Source organism: Lichenostomus cassidix, chromosome 7 (genome assembly GCF_008360975.1).
Source record: "Lichenostomus cassidix isolate B80296 chromosome 7, HeHo_3.0, whole genome shotgun sequence".
NCBI lineage: Eukaryota > Metazoa > Chordata > Aves > Passeriformes > Meliphagidae > Lichenostomus > Lichenostomus cassidix.
This window is the reverse complement of record NC_139488.1, coordinates 19,432,243-19,450,325: the sequence shown is the minus strand read 5'-3', so window position 1 is coordinate 19,450,325 and position 18,083 is coordinate 19,432,243. Positions and strand designations below refer to the sequence as shown.

At 38.1% G+C, this 18,083-nt stretch overlaps 1 long non-coding RNA gene across 2 annotated transcripts in view; it reads right to left on the bottom strand.

Moving 5' to 3' along the window:
• Positions 1-15,695: 15,695 nt before the first annotated feature.
• The window catches only part of LOC146434696 (uncharacterized), a 54,615-nt gene continuing 52,227 nt past the window's right edge, over positions 15,696-18,083 (bottom strand). For both annotated transcript variants that reach the window (XR_014853289.1, XR_014853288.1), the window contains exon 7: positions 15,696-15,753. This is a non-coding gene — a long non-coding RNA (uncharacterized LOC146434696). The remainder of the gene's footprint in view (positions 15,754-18,083) is intronic.

Here is an 18,083-nt window from a genome sequence, read left to right as displayed (position 1 = left end):
CATCACAAAATCTAGAGCCACTAGGAATATCATAATAAATGACACTTGATAATCATTTACTTTACACAACAAAGTACCAGATGAGTATGGGCAACCTACAAGCAGATGTTTGAAAATATACCTACCTAAAATATACCAACTTAAAAGTAATCATAAGCATATAGGGGACAGACAGCAAAAAAGTCCTCCCTCCCCCCACCCACCCCAAAAAATAATAAAACCCAACCAAAGCTAACCCTAATCTGGGTCCTTGCTGTAGGTCTTAATATGGGTGCTGTAGTACAGAGTTCCCTAGAACAAGGGATCTCTGCCCGAACTGCTATCTTGCTGCAGAAAGCAGCGATTAATTATACTGTGGTTCTGCAATATGAAACAGAATTGCAAGGCATTCACAGAAAACAGTCATTAAAAGAGCAGGATATGAAGTGCAGCAGTTGGTTTTAAAAAAGTAATTTTCTTTTTTTCACATAATACACTGCCATTTTCTATTTCAAGCTGTTTCAGTCCGGACCATGAGAGCCACTGTACTTTGTCAGCACTGGGGAATGACATTCAGCTTCAAAACCTTCCATGTTTCTTCCTTCCCAGTCATCCAGTAGGAATAAATAATTTAATCAAGTATTCATCAGGAGAGAGGAATATCTTATTAGTCTGTGCCTGCATTTCTTCCCCCTCACTTCTCGGCTTCTCTTCGATTTCCAGAAGTACACATCAATCTTTTTAGCTTAGCCAAAACCACAGCTCTATGAGTTCTAAGAAAAAAAGAAACTTACAAGTATCTACAAATTCACATACAACTTTGTAAAACTAGAAGTGAATACATACCCATTCTAAACATGTTAGTTTTTAGAAAAGAGCCAGAAAATTCACACTGCAAAAAAAACTAGAAGAATGCCACAAAACCACCACTTTTCGAAAAACAGTTACTAGAGACTTTTTCAATTAAACACCCATCTCCATCTAAAAGATACCAGTGAGCACACATCACTGTGATGCAAAAACCATGAGAAAGGATTTTGTGGCTAGCTGATTTGCTGATAAACACATTTACATCTCTTAAATTACTTACAAAGAACGAAGCTACTGTCATTTGACACATTTATCCAAAGATGGAAGGAATATTGTCCTTAATCTGACTGACTGAGAACAGATTTTCAACAGAAAAACTTGATCATCCTTATTTATTATTTTCTGAAACTTTTAATTTTATTCGTTTTCATCATTCCCAAAGCAGTATCTTCACTACCTAGCAGGAGAGAGCTCTAACTGAATTTATGATTTTTTTTTTTCAGCTCTAACTGAAAGGACAAAGATATAGCAAGATAAAAAAATAAAAAAATATGCCTCCAGTGACCAGATGGAAGGAGAATGAAGGAAAGAAAGACAAAATAAGTGATCATGGCTATTAGGTGCTCCAGACAAAAGGACTCTTCATTCAATGTATTTAATCTAATTAAAAAATATCTTTTATCAGGCCACAGAAACTCCAACAAAAGATCATCAAATATTATCTCTAAAACATCTTAAATCTCTTCTTGTCTATGACAGTCTTTGTCTAACAAAAAGAACTGAGAATTGATATATCAATTGAAAGACGTATAGCAATAGCTTTAAGTCCTTAAGACTGTAAGGAAAATTATCTTCACAATCCTCATTGGTTTCACTTACTTATAAATTCTTTAAAAGTCCTGCAAGGCATCTTTCCAATTTAGAAGTATATTTTCCCACCAAACCTGAGTGTCATATTATTAAAGAAGTCAATAATTTGCGAGTAAGTCAAGAGCTCTGTTTATAAAAACAGCTGTATAATTTTTTAACATGGGAAAATGTAGTAGCTCCTTAAAATTACATCAGTTAGCCTGCAAACAGAAAAATAAGCTTCCACGAGGTAGGATCTGAATCCAAATGTAAGTAATACATTTTTCTTAATAAAAGTGGTAAACAATATAGAACTCTAAATCATCTAACACAGTAGTCTGCTATGTCATGTATTTACATGCCTGGAAATCTCTTGTGCAGGCTATGGAAGAAATACAGGCTGTGTTGATCAAGACTATTGTACCTAGCAGGATTCCCTGCAGGGAGAGGTCAAGCAAGCTACTCTCTTAATATCCTCTAAGACAGAAGATCAACAGAAGTTCAACACAACTCAGAACCACCACTGTTCTACACAAAAGCTGGAGTCCAAGTCCCAAAGCAGTACTGTAACAGAAAAGAAATTGTATTTTCATTCAGATAGAAGAAAAAAAAAAAACAAAACAGCATGAAAACTGGTATCTTCTCCCCAGTGAGGGGCTCTATTCCTGGATGAGATCCCTCTGACTGCTGAACCTGAGGTCTCTATTTTAATAAATATCTTTCAGATTTTGATGGATACCATGGAAGGCAGTCACTTTCATGTTACCCTTAATATGAGGTTCCTTTGTCCCCACTGGTCTTTCTATAGATATGTTTGTCTAAGTAGTGCCTTCAGACATTTTTTTCCTCAGTAAGTACCACCTCACTGTGCCAGTTTTTCGAGCCCATTCTCTGCTTCCTCCTGCCTTGGTTGGCCTGTATGTAATCAAGGAGAACCTATACTAAAAGTACTCTATCCAGTAATTCAGCTTTTGGATAATGACCCTCCCTTTCCCCCACCAACTATCTCGGTAGGAAAAAACGCCACAACTTTAAAACACCCTGTGCACCAGATGAATAAATCCAGTAAAACTTGTAGCAAATCAGAAGGTTTGGTGGTTTTTTGTTGTTTTTTTTTTAAGAGAATGCTGCAAAGCATTCATAAGCAAATTTTAGATAAATGCATTCTGAATGCTTTCTTCTGTCTCTTATTGTACCAATTAATCTGGCTATACATGCTTAAATCACTGAGAGTACTGCATATCTTCATATAATTGAATTTATTTAATTTACTTTGAGGTTTTCTCTTGAATGTAAACTTTGACGTAAGAGAAGGGTTCCCAGACAGAATCAGTATGGAGATACCAAAGCTGAGCAAGCACATAAAAACACATCCCTTGTTGAACAACCACAATTTCAATGCTGAGCAAATGTGCAGCTCCCAGGCAGCAGGACCCAGAGGAGCCACTGATGGATTTAGGGCAAAGGAACACAAGCCCCTGCTAGATCGCAGACCTTCAAAATAAACATTTCCTCGCTGGCTGGCCAGCTGCTCAGAAGGAACATTTCTCATTATTATAAAGAATTAGCATCTTAGCTGAATAAGCCAGATGGCCAAGAAGTATATTCACATTAATTATTTGGGTACTAGAAACAAAAAGCTCCTTTCTGGCTGCTGTGTGAACAAATATCAAACATTTCCTCTGCACATGCAGCACAAGAGGAGAACAACTGTGTATCATCTGGGAGGGAAATCAGTGCAGTGGGTGGAGACAGCTGTGTGGGGGTACATTAGAAGGAAAGGGTGGCTGTGGTAAGAAAAGTGAGGTGTGAAACAGTCAAGAATTACTAAAGAAATTGTGGAAAGAAATACACAACTCAGAAAGAAATACACAACTCAGAAAATGCAGTAGGAGGGGAAAGATGCAACCTTTATACAATCTGTAATAGCCTAACTCCTGGTATATAAGTTTTTTACACACAGTAAAAACACTTAGGCAAAATACTGCCCAGGGATGTTGTAAATATTCTAGGACATATAATACACGTTCAGGAAAGCTGGAGATATAATAATGATAGGATTTCACACTTAAGGCAAAAGAAACCCCCTTATTAATGATACTGTAGCAAGGTAAATCAGTATCTATAAAAGCCTTGTAAAGTTATATGCACGTTAAAATTAAATCAAAGTGAGTTTCAAGATTGTGCTTGCTATCTGGTTATTCTTCCTCTGTAGTATATCATCAGTGATTATCTACTCATTTCCATATCAGGATAATGAGTTCAGTAAATCACAGTTGTCCAGACACAAAGCCAAACAGGAAGTCAATTGCAAAGGGGTTGGCTGTTTTGTCCTAAAACTTGGTAGTGTCTTGGGAGGAGGACAGAAAACAGGACAGAAAAAAACTGGAGATGACCTGCCAGCTCCTGCTTTGGGTGCAGCATAAGCAGCATCACCTCTCTATACCCTGGCAAGTGCAGTGGGCACAGTAGCAGTCTCCGTGGGACCCCAGCACTGCCCACCCCACATGCATGGGCTGCTGCTAGAGAGCAGGTGCTCTGCCCCTCTGCAGAAGTAAGTAACACTGCAAGAGCACAGTGGGACACGTGATGTCTCTTGCCCTCTCAGGCCTCACCAAGACATGGCAACTTTAAACAAGAATTTTAAGTCCAAAGGTACAGGATAGTAGTAGATAATGATTCTGCAAATGCATCATCAGAAAAAGACATCATTTCAAGCAAAAAAAACAAAACCAAAACAACTTAGATCTACACATCACTAGTTTCACCAACATAGTAATAACCCATGAATCAATTAAACTTGTAGTTACAGAAGAGACTCCCATTTAATATATATCACAAATATGTCACAGAAGTGCACAAATGAGGCTTGCTGGAGCATTGTAGTTGTTTTTCCTTATTGCTTAACTTGTTAAATTGCAGGCAAGAAAATTTCAAGGTGAGATTTTCAGAGAGAGAACCCAATCCTGACAGAAAACATGATAGAACGTCTGTGGAAATAACTGTATTAAACTTACCTGCTCATATATGCTCAAATTTCTGCTGGATGGGAGATTTATCTTGTAAACAACAACAACAACTGCATACAAGATGACTTAATTTTTCTTTTAAACTTCGGCTTTGACACTGAACTTCTACAGTGGATTTCTTCCACGACTTTAAGAAAGCTACTTATACTGAACTTATTACATCACAGGGGAAAATGCAACCTGTCCTTAGAGACTTGAGAAAGAGTTAGTGTCCTGTCTAGAAACCAACTAGTTAACGGTGACAGAAACCTTCACAAGAGGAACAAGACAATTAATGGAAAATCTTCCCTGGTAACAGACAAGTGTGCTTTGGACACAAGTGCTTCAACGAGCGCAATCACTCAATGCTGAGGATGACTCAACCCTCTCTAAGGAGCATGACATCTGTGATTATTATTGATAAATACATCCTTGTCCTGGGCTGAGTTTACAATTTATTTCAACAGGAAAGGAAAACATTTTTGAAGATTAAATTATACCAGTTCTGTCTCCATGTGTTCTGGATTATATGCACTTAAGCAGTCCCAAAGGACATGCTGCAGAAGGCATCCAACTTAGTGTCCCTATAAAAAAATTAAACAAGGACACGTGCTTGAAGGATTAGATCCAGGTATAGCATAGAGTCTTTGGACTGGAATAAGATGGAATGTCTTCTACATGCTATCACCACTTATTAGTAGTGAGTACGTATTAACAATAAATTCCAGTTGCTTATACGAAGAAAAACAAAGTGTTTATCTTTTCAACATTACCTCAAAGCCCCATCCTTGCCTCAAACAAGAGAAACAAGTTTTACAATAAAATATCAAAGGCAAAAGCTGTCAGTATCAATATTGTACTGCTGGTAATAAAACTTTAGGCTCCAAACATCTATTTAAAAGCCCACAAAATTGTTCATGTCTTATGCTATTTATCCACACTTGGCATTTCTTTTAATGTGTGCAATTTTAAAATCAACAACCTGTTTTACCCATTTCCATTTCTCCATTGAATTTCATCTGCAAACACTGACAAATGTTTTAAATACGAAAAGGCAGTGTTTGCTTTTGTATCTCTTAGGAATAATATAAAATTATCTATCAATGCCTAAGATTTATACAAAACTTGTATTTTCATCAAATCTGCACATGTATAAACTAGCTAAATACACTTAGAAGACCAGTTGAAAACCACTAAAAAAGTAAAGCATAATAGTACTTCTAATAAAGTATAAAAATACTTTAAAAGTATTTTTAAATATATATAAGAAAGAAGAAAAAAACAAGAGCCTATATGAAACTATCCTCTTGAATCCCTAACACAGAGAAGGGACAGGGATGGCATGTGGGTGAAGTGGTGGATGACATCAAAGCCCTTGGACTAATGGCCAACGTGGCCCCTGGCAAATCTTGCAGCATCTCCACACACCTGTGACCATCCCGAGTCTCAGTGTGATGCACACACAGAGCTCTGCCTTCCCTCCCTGACACACCCGAATTTCCCATCTGTACCAGCTGGGAAGCCGCTGTGTTTCTCACAGTGAGATCAGAGCTAACATACAGGATGGATCCTTCCTATTTGCCTACGACAGCTGTGTTTGCCAAACAATGACAGCAACACAGCAACTGATCAGATTCCCATAAGAATAGATTTTCAGTCCACTTAGAAGCTGAAAAATGTTTAGAAACACACACACTAGCCATGAAAATAGCACTGTCAAAACTGCTTTTCATTTCATATGAAAATTCACACCTTAACAGTGCACTGGTACCATGCAGCAAACTCTAAACATATCATATAGAGTAACACCAATTTTTAGGGGGGGGGGTTTGTTGGTGGGCTGTTTTGGTAGGGGTTTTTTTTTGTGTTTTGTTTTGTTTTGTTTGGGTTTTTGGGAGGTCGTTTGTCGCTAATTCATATGCACATATTTGCTCAAGCTCAAATAGCTCAACTGGGAAAAGTAACATTAAATCTACCCTTCCACAAATTAATTTCTCTTTTTGCATCCCAGTCAGACTATCAGTCTTTTTATGATATTCCATATTCCATAAAATATTCCATATTTTATGGTAAGGATTTTGATGAACAAAGAAACATTAGATACTTTGGAGTCCTCAAGTTAAATGGCAAAGTCTGATTTTAAAATAAGAGGAGGAAAGTGTACTGAAATTAACTTTTATGACTAAAAGCTTCCCAATGAGTGCCGTTTCATAAATCAACCACACACTTTTGTGTAAGGGTTGTTCCCATCATTTGTTTTCCTATCAATATTTTTTTTTTTGTTCTTGAGGCTGAAGCAGTGCCACTTGTGGGAAGCACAAAGTGCACTTTTATATTTTTTTTTTCTTTGTATAAAAGTAATGACAAACCAGTTTGGTTGAACAAAATAACTTTGCTGCACCTGAACTACAAGCTGGCATGCCAGAAGTTTAGAATTAAGGTAAAAGGCACTCAAAAAGGATGAATGCATTGGTGTTAATTCTCTACATGAATACCCAGCAGATAAGGCTGCCCGAGAGAAGAATGTGCTGTTCTTCTGGCTTTTCCTGTTGCTCTCTCCTCTGTGCTTCTTCCATCTTTCCACAGAAGTGGTCACCACTGCTTAGCAACCAAGGGATGACACAGAGGAAAATCTTCTGTCTAGAGCTCACCCTGCTCCACCTACAGAGCACCAATCTACCTTTCACAGCAAATTAGGAACAACATGTTTTCTTTGTCACCCCAGAGGTACCAAGCGGGACCCCAGACGTAGCTTGATGTAAGATGAATGTTCTTTCCTTGCTGGGTGCACAGGGGAGGACTAAACAAACTGGAGGACCCGAGACTTGTCGGTAAAGCAGCTCCCCAAATGCTAACGGCAGGTAAATAAAATAAATACATGCATAAATAAATTCAAAGGAAACAACAGCAACAACAACAAAAAAAGTAAAAAGCTCAGATACCGCAGGGGTGGGAAAAACAAGAGCGAAGACAAGAGACTCAACCAAATACCCTACCTACTTCTACTCAAGCGCTCCAGCCGCCCTCCAGGGAGAGTCCGGGCAGCTTAGCCCCAAGCCCGGGCAAGACCCCGCAAACCCGCGGGCGGACAGGCCGCACTCACCTCTCCCATGCCACAGGTAGGTGCTGTCAGGGCGCTGCCCGGCCGTGTCCAGCGCCGCCCGCAGCTCCGCTCCGCTCCGCGCCGCAGCCGCCCGGGAGCCCCGCCCGGCCCTGCCCTGCCCTCAGCGGCCGCGCCCGCCGCCGCCGCAGCGCCCCCTGGCGGAGCCCGCGGGCAGCTCGAGCCGCGCCGGGGAGCGCGCGGGGAGCGGCGCAGGGCTGCTGCTGCCGGCCGGACAGGAGCGGGAGGGCAGGACAGCGCGTTGCCTCCGCGCAGCCATCCCGCGGCCGCCCGCCTGTGACCCCAGTGCCACGGGGAGCCGGAGCGGGGGCTGCAGGTTACGAGGAGCCCCGAGGAGCGCCAGCAGCGGGGAGCCGGGCGGGGGTCGGGCCGGGCCGATGGAGAGCGAGGGGCGGCAGCTGCCCCCGGCCTGCCCGCAGCTCCCGCCCGCTCCCGCTCCCGGGGCGCGCCCGGGTCGTTCCAGTAAGCGCCGAGCCACTGTTCTCCCTGCTATTCATTCACGTTCAGTGCTAAACGGGGTTCCGAGAGGAAGTCATGGTGTCCTTGGCTGTAATTCAAGGTAGTAAAATTATACATTTGCCTTATGAGCTTTTAAAAGCATTTATGTGTGTTTTTTCTACTGATGACTAACTCTAATACCTTCTGAATGTCTCTTGGAAACCTGCAATGAAGAAATATGCTAGTTGGCAGTTCAGTGAGAGAAGAGGTGTTTTATGTGACACATTACTCAGTGAAGGGTCTCAGAGGAGTTACGTTCTTGCTTAGAGAATAACTACGTACCCAATGCTTTTGGACGTGGACAACAAACAATAATTCTGTGCAGATTTTAGGGGAAAATTGGCATCTGAAGGGCACCAAGCATTAGAGCTGTAGAGCATCATTTTTACAATGTGTACCTAAACCCCTTGCAGATCACTAGCTGCAACCAAAGCCACAGCTAAGCCGAAGTGAAAATGCCAGCCTACCACTGCTTCCCAGCACTTTCACCATCAGTGCTTCCTATTCCTGAAGGCCTCCTGCCTTAGCCTGGGCTCATTGTCTGCATCGATTCCCTTGTTCCAAAGTTCACAGAGCTTTGGTGCATCTTCAGGGCTGTATAAACAGGTCAGATGTGTAGGTTTCGTCCGTGGTCCTAGTGTAAGACCATAAAATGTCACTGGAAATCCTTAAATTCCTACTGCTGCTTCAGAGCAGGGAAGGGCAACACAAGATAGCTTTGACATTAGAATATGAAAATTTAGTATATACCTGTCAAAAGAGAATAATTCAGTAATAGCATTTGTTTTTTCAATCTTTAGAAATAAATCTTCACCTCCTTTAGAAAAATACATTATCAAAATTCACAAGCACATTTGAAAATGTTCTTATGTGATCCAGTTTCTGTGCTCATTTTCTTGCCCAAAATCTCACTTTTCTTGATGCAGCACTAGCATACCTAATGCTAATGCTAAGATGCTAAGAAAGCATCTCCCTCTTCACTTCTATTATTTTAGCACAGGCAGCTGGCCACATGTTTCCATAGCACACTTAAGCCATTTCCCCATTACCTGATTGGGTAGCAGCACCCAGCTGCATGGCACCTGCTTGAAGCAGTATCTATATTATTCCTGACTGGCTGCAGGAGACTAGCTCCTTCAGTACATTCATTTAAATTAAAACAAAAAAAGGCACTCATTCCCTGCAATATTGCTATTGCAACAGTGTTTGATAACATCTCTCCTAGGAAGCTGTAACTTAACACAGGAGACAGTTTTACTTCATTTCAGTGACTACAAATGAAATCCTTTAGATTTCTGTATGCATTTAAAACTGAATGTCAAACTGAAAGAGACCACATGCAAATGAAAAATTTTCTTTTTATTTTTTCCTCATCTCTCAAAACTCAACCTAAATAAGGGAAATGTTCCTCTTTTTTCAAGGTTCTTTAAGTCATGTCCAATTTTTTTATTTTCCTCATAATTTCAACATTCTAGTGATGATGCACAATTGCTTTCTGAATACCTCATCTATATTGAAATCTCTAATATTTCAGTATATGTTACTGGAACAGTCATGTTTGTCTTAGGGACAGACAGCCCATGATATTCCAGAGAATGATGCTTATGTAGTCGACAAATAATGACAGTGCTTTTAAAAGTAACATGCATTATCCAACCAATAGATTTTCTTACAACACAAAATGCTAAATTAATATTAAATCTGTATCTTGCTATATTAAATTGAAACAGGGCATTCCAAAGCATCCCCACACAGCAGTCCTGTTTCTCATCTGTTTATATAAAAACATCTACTGCAATTCATTACTTGGATGCAATTACTCAATGCCAGAGTTGCACTGACAATGAGTACAGACTGTGACTACTTTACTTATTTGGTCCCTGGTTTCACAAAGTTTCAGTGATGCATAATACTACTATAATAACAATAACAACAACAGTAACAACAACAAAAATAATGCCATGACCATTATTACTAGGACCATAACTGTAATTGCTAATTAATAAGTGAAAAGTGATGGGCTTTATCAGATGGTATAACCTGTTTCCAAGGGAGAAGAGTGAATTGCAATATTTAATATGATAGCACCACTCAGTGTTCAAAGTGGATATGGCTTTGTAATCAGTGAATTTCTTAATAGCTGCATTGCCACCTGAAGAAAAGCACTGATGGTACTATTTATAATCTCATTAATCCCTATATATGATAGAAGTAAAGCATTGATACAAACATGTGCTAAATATAAACACATTGGAAGAAAAATGTCTTTACACCTATCTTGGTCTAAATGACCCAAATGGAAGTATTAACAGAATGGAAATCACTGCAGTTTGTTACCAGCATCTTGTCTCCAAAAGTGAAGAAAGAATTTTTGACCTGTTTAGTCCTTTAGTTCCTCATCTACTTTGCTTCTTACAATAGATCATCCTGAAGAACAGAACAGAGTTACCCTCTGCCCACAATTCCCACTGAAGAACATTATACCATATAATCTGCTCACTTTTTATTAATGAACATGATCAGCAAGGAGAGATGGTCAGTAATTGGTTTTGGAAAGTCTTGGCTTGGCATTCAGCCATGTTAAAGTCACAATGCTTGTATTAATGTCATGGTCTCCTCACAAGGATTGGCTATCCGGGAAATTAAAATGATCCTATTTTCTTCTCCAGCAATCCTTTTTCCTGTCAGTAATAAAACATTGCTGTCTCGGGAGCTGCTTCATTGATGTCTCTGCAGTGCACCAAGGTCAGCAACTTCCTCAACAGTCCAAAACAAATTTTCATTGGATTTTTTAAACATGTATTTATTTTAATCTTCCCTTCCTCTTAGTTAGTAGTTGTAAATTTGTCTTTCAAAATTGTACCATCAGACTTCACTACTGACATTGTCCTGTTAGGTGTTTCTGACATTATATGGTCTATTTTCTCCCAACTTTAACATATATCCTGTATTTTAAGATAAGCCATTTGGATGGCACCCTACAGGAGATTTCTTTTGTATGTGATGGCAGTGGTCTAAGAATTCATAGTCAAATTCAATGCAAGATGTTTCTTGATAGAATGAGTCAATATTATCATAGACAACATATTTGCCAAAATACGTAGTATGTAAATAAATAGCCATGAAGCCAAAAGTACAGTGTTCTGAAGTGCTGTTTCACCAAACTACTTACTGATTGTAGAAAGTTATGTGTCACTGGCTCTGTGATCCTCTGCTCTTCCACTGTGTATCTACCAGTGGTTTGAACTAAAGAAATAGTGGACTCTATCACTGAAGTATTACAGTCTTTTAAAATCTGCTAAAGAATTAGAATATGGCTATGAAATTATCTAACTTAAAAAAAAAAAAAACCAAAACTGTAAAAGTAAGCAGCTGTCAAATTTTCCAGTTACAGATTTTCCTGTAGTATACCTATTCCAAAGCAATGTAGAAGGAGTATCTGGAAGATCTCACTGGGCAGTGTCAGTAGGCCCAGAGGATACAAAGAAAACTCTGTTTCAAGACAATGAGTTGAATTAAGGGAATTAATGTACTGCTTTCACTCTTTCACCTCTTTCAACAGCCACCAACAAGTGGTCTCCAACTTCCCGCTCAAGACTTGCATATTGATTTATTTATCTTATTTTACTGAACTTGTCATCCACAAATACATCTTGTTTACAGGAGGCTGAATTGAACTTCCTGACTTCTTGTTGACTATAAGTTTTAAAGAAAATTAGTATTTTTAAAACATTTTTTGTATTGCCTGGTTTTTGATATTGATATGAGTGACTAAGCCAATACAGTAGAGAGATCAAACTAAGGATTTAGTGCAAAATATCACTGGATTTCTTGATGCTTGCAACACTTGAATATTTTTACTGATTTTACTTTACATTACATCAAAAGTAATGATTTTACTTTTGAAACACATTCTTTTGCTGTTTCACGACAAAAACAAGAACAGGAAAAGTGGATGGAAAAATGTATTTTGCAGAAAAAATATCTTTTGATTAAGCCTTGGGTAAGCAATTCATTTCCACACTAATATCTGAAGCACTCTGCCTAATTTTGAATATTAATAGAAATATTAATCAGTATTTCAGCATCATAACTTATCAGTCTGTCCTGCAATAGAGTATCAAATCTCACCTGGATGTGACACGGATTTTACACGTATCTTTCCAGTCACATTAGCCTGATGTGTCCAGAATAAAAATTTTCTGCATTGCTGTGTATGTCTGTGATGTCTATTACACCTGAGATGATGGAATATAAAAGACCAGTAAATTATGGACAGGTGAAAATATTATTAGCATTTTAAATGCCATTTTATAACCACTTTTAGATTTGAAAGAAAATAGAGAAATGTATTTTTAATACTACATAAGTTTTTACTATGAAACAAAAATATTTCTGCTTATAAAATGGGCCTGTAGAAAGCTCCATTTCACAATCACATCAATGTAAGCACTTATTTCACTTTCTGACACGAAAGCACACAAAGTAACACAGATGAAGTTGGATCTACTTTGCATATATGAAATTTATATGTGTATTCTGACCTAAACTTTAAATAAGTGTTAATTAATTAATATTGAAAATTAATGTGGATAGAGACGAGGTGCTTTTAAAAATTCATTTATTTAAATCAAGTCTTACCCTAGCCATTCTCATTCTGCCTTTTTTTCTCATATGTTGACTAATTTTTCTCTCCATCAGTTTTAATTGTACTTGCACTTATACTCGTAACTGAAAGGGAAATTTAATTTTTTTGAAGTCAAAGGCAAAACTGCCATAAAGAGAAGTATTTTCTTTGGACCATACTATGAAGAGACAAAATCCTTATTTCAAAGAATGTCTCTACTGTCTAAATTAAACATTTTGTTACTTGTCCACCTGCTGTAGTTATTGACTACAGTGTTGTTTTGTAAAATAAACGAAGTCTACTAAGCCCACCGAAAAATCCTGGGGACTTCACCGGGACTTGGTGCTCATAGTCTCCATAGGAGGGCACCCTCACCTAACAGCAGAACGGTATTCTAAAAAAAGCCTTTCCAAAAGCTTTAGGAGGAGAGAAAACCCTCTGGAGTACAGTGAGAGGAAAAAGTTACTAAATTATCCTCATTGTCATTTTAGTGCTGAGAAGGCAAATCTAACTTTAGCATGCATTAACTCTGTATTGATGTTTTTCTTTGCAACTTTGTGGCAGTTTCCTCCCAGTCTAGAAGTTAAAACTAGTTTACCAGAATTTTAAAGCTCTTTTAGCATTGTCTAATAAAGTAGATTTATTTAACCAAGACAGACCTGCCAGCAGGAGCAAGTAGACCATGTCTGAGAAGACCTACTCCTTGTCTGTGTCACACGTGCAGAAACACATACAGCATTGACCTCTTGGGCCCAAGGGCACTGCTGGCTCAGAGACAGCTCATTGTCCATCAGGACCCCCACATTCTTCTCCACAGAGCTGCTTCCCAGCAGGTCAGCCCTCAGCCCGTACTGCTGCATGGAGTTACTCCTCCCCAGGTGCAGGGCCCTGCATTTCCTTTTGTTGAATGTCAAAAGGTTGCACTCTTTTTCCTGATTTTTCTAATCTGTAGTTAAATAGATCTGCATAGATACTGCATCCATTCTATCTCTGTTCCTTTCCTTAAAATGATGTCTGATCTATAGCCATTGCCTTGTCTGTTTCCCTGTACACTCAGAATCTGATCTTATTTACAGATAGAATTGCACTGAGGAGTACATCATTACTTCTGATTTATGTAGCCAATTTTTTAGACTTCTGCCATTCCTATGAAATACCAAGGGGAACCTCTGGGAATCACCCCCTGGTTCACTTCTGTTGAATTGCAGTAGTTCAAAGAAAAACATCACTGATTTATGAAGAAGAAAATGAAAAAATTGGCATTCATTTCCATGCCGTAAGTCACAAGCATAATTAACAGGAGAAAAAACTTTAAACATACAATGTGAATAGAATAGTAAATATATTGAAAAATTTTTTACATAAGAATGAAGTTTGGCAATTGATCTTGAACTGTTAATTAATTTTTAATCACAATTTTCACTGTCAGAGATTGTTTTGTATTGTTTTCAGATGATGCAAGTTGTCTCTGCTGAATTTTAGGAATAGAATTACCAATTTCTAATGTAAAATTATTTTCATTCAAACTAGTGTCCTACTAAGCATTATTAATTCCAATAGCTGCTATTTGCTGTCAGAAAGTCTGTCAAATGAAAGGAAATACATGTCCTGATGTGTTAAGCTGGGTAAAAGTTTCTTTAGATGCTTGTGTTACCTTTTGTCACTTTTTTTCTTTTTTTAGCAGAGAACTCTTAATTACTTTTCTCTGTCTCAATCTTTATTTGGCCTGATTTCTTTTCCACATTCCACTTTCACTAGACCAAGGTGCACACAGTTATTTTAAGTGTCTCAAATGAAATAGAAGTGAAAATTAGAATCATTTAACTCACAATTGTATTTGTATTTATGGTAGAGAAAAGTGCTATTTATTTACTAATAATATTTACTATACTAATATTTATAATTCTGAGATCATCACCTTTCTAGACTCCTTGGTAAGTTTTCCCTCTTTGCTACAGGAATACAAAATAAACTAGCTAGGGCTCTCCTTTCAGCACCAAAAAAAGGTAAGTTTTAGGGAACTTGGAGTATTTTAGGAGTATTTAAAATAGGCAAGTGTATCTATGATGAATAAGACCAGCAGCAATTGACACCTGAGACTAAAAAATTTGTAATAGATGTCTTTGGTTTCCTTCTGTGTTTTGTTTCCATCATTATCCTTGTTACATCTTTTTTAGAAGCTATGACTATTAACACCTGGTAGACAACCATGTGTAACACAGTATTTACATTAAAAGGACAAAAATACTAGTAGTCTAACAAACTTACAACTATTAGTACTATAAATATGAAACAAATTATTTGTTACAAAGTTTGGGGATTTTTTTCCCCCTTTTACTCAAGAAGAACATGGAAAACACTTAGATTACTCATGATACCAACAGACAGCAATTGATAATGTACTTGGTTTTTTTACTTCCACAGAGCTCTTATTTGTCTTGGAAGGCATTGGACTGGTTTTCCTGAAGTTGGAAAACTCTGATTTACAGCAAAACAAGCTTTCCTTATTTCCAGGATAAGGGGGGACCTTGGGCAGACATGTGGTTCAGTCTCAGTATTTACTCATTCAAACCAGAGATCAAAGATACAAATGGTGATGATGCTTTGTGTGCCACTGGAAGCTGACCTGCACTGCAAAAGCAGTGGCACTACATCTCAGTGCAGCAGCAGGCTGCAGTGATTATCCCATCCATCTTTAATGTTACCTTGAGTGCTTCCACGTGTGCATTACAGCTGACAGGAGTACAACAACAGGGCCATAAAGAGAATGTCAGTAATCATAAAAAGCCAAATTTGACCTACTTACCCAGAGATGAGTAGCATCTTATTTTCAGGCAGCAGAGGTGGATTACATGTCTTATCTATATAAACATGACAGATAAAAATAACAGGTATTTGACAGGTGAGCTGAAAAGACTGTTATAAAATTTGAATTTGGAAGGAGGTGAGAGAATGAAGACAGGGAAGAGATAGCCCCTCTCTTGGTTTATGACTTTCTCCAGCACTGAGTATTCACAATTCTCACTTAGTTCCATTCAATTTAGGCAGTAGGACAGGAAGCCATATGGCAGGGCGTTGGCTAAATAGTGCCTGTGAGGCTTTACTAATAGCTTCTACCAAATGTGAACTTCATCTTCCTTTGAGTACCTGTCAGGTATACCATATTCCATATTGACAAGACTGTTTATTCTTATCACACCACTAGATAACTCACACTGATAACACATTCTGGTTCTAACAAGGCTAAAGTACAGCTGAAATATTTTTGTTTGCTTGTTGCACTAATTATTCCAGCCCATCCAATATTATCAAGCCAGAGTATCAACCTTCATAAAACAGACCTAAGCTTTCATCTGTACAGCATCTCTCTTTGCTTTTAGGAATGCTCAGCAACTGGAAAGCCTGACAAGTATACTCATTTACCATTAACTGGTCTCACACTTTCAGAGAGAAGCATACAAACAGATGGAAAGCAGATTCACAGATCATGAGACAAAGACAGTTCCCACATTAAAGAAAACAGGAGCAACCAAGTCTGTTTTATAAATGGATTATGCTTTTAAAGGCTTGAGTGCAGGAGAGTTGTGAGCTGGTTTGAGTTTTCTGCTAATAACTGCAAGATTAAAGTCTTGGGGAAACTTAATGAGACACTATTTCTTAGCAGTCCCTCTCTAGTAGGAATTTTCTTTCCAGCAAGGGCTTTCTAGTCTAGCTTTTGTTTCAGGCGCTAAAACCAAACAGAAAAATCAATGGAGCATTTGTGCTATGAGGACAGTTAGATCCTCAAAGGGTATTGCTGTGTTGCTGGAGAGCCTGAGCATCAGGATTAATATCAAAGGATTGTGATTGCTGAAATACAGTTAGCTGAAAACTGATCTTTTCTCTAATTTTTTTTGTTTCTTCTCTTGTCCAGAAAGATGCATTCAAGCATTCTGAACAAAATGACACTTTAATCTGTTTTGTGGACTTCTGTCACACATAAATCAGAGACTTCCCTTACCAGTACTACAAGATTAATTCCTCTGATCAGTGAAATTGCATTATTCAGATAAAATTATATGCATTTATAAGAACATTAAACTGTATCATTTACTGATCATGTAAATCACATGATATTGTATGTTTTCAATACGAGTAGTTCATTGCATCATGAAAGAAAGGACAAGTTGCAGTACTTAGGCAGAAGGCAAACTCTGTGGAGCAAGTTTGAGGGGACAAACTGGACAGAAGACTGGAAGGAAAATTAAAGAATAATACACTTTTTTCTTTTTTTTTTCTTTCTCTTTTTTTTTTTTTTTTTGGTAGGAAACAGAAGATATGCGAAAAAAAATCCATGTAATTGCTAGCCTTTTTGAGAAAACACTTCAATGTGACTTCAAAATGGATTTGGTCAGACTTTTCAAATTTCATTCTGCTGGGAAGGTTTTCACTCTTAATCAAAGAGGAAACCCAGAAATTGTGAAGCTTCCCATGGGTATGAAATTTAGTCTGTCTCGTTTCATTTTACTTCATTTAATTTAATTTCATTTCATCCCATCTTTGGAACTCCTTCTACTGATTTAATTCCTAGCACTGATGAACATCTCCTAGCTGAGTTTCTGATCCTAGAAAAAAACCAAACTATTCTTGAGCTCTTAGTATGGCTGTGATCCCTAATCTGCAGAACACTACATCAACAACTAGAACCACATCACGAGCAAGAGTGCTTAGGCATCTATTGTGAAGAAGGGAACCTAGAAGTGAACAGATAAAGACAAAGCTAAGGATGCAAGAATCTTCATTGAGATCATGATGCAGGAATCCTTCAAGCACTAGAAGTTCTTGTTCAGACTTCCATGCTGGACATGTTCTTGAGTTTGTACAGTAACTTTAAGTAGTGACACATGCAGAATCTACTGAGCAGAAAGAATGCAAATTTACCCATGGATTTACCAAATAAGACCTGGAACAAAGGAAAAGCATGCAATCTTCACAGAAAATAGTACAAATCTCATTGGCTTTGATGAACACAACATAATCATCATGTTTGTTACAATGGCCTCAGAAGATAGGATTCACCAGTTTTTGATGAGCCATATTATTTAGAATCACATTTTGATTATGTGATTTACCCTCCCAGCAATTCAGTCTGTGTAACATCCACTGTCTGTTTAACCAAAATGGACTATGTGATGATGGATACTTTTATATT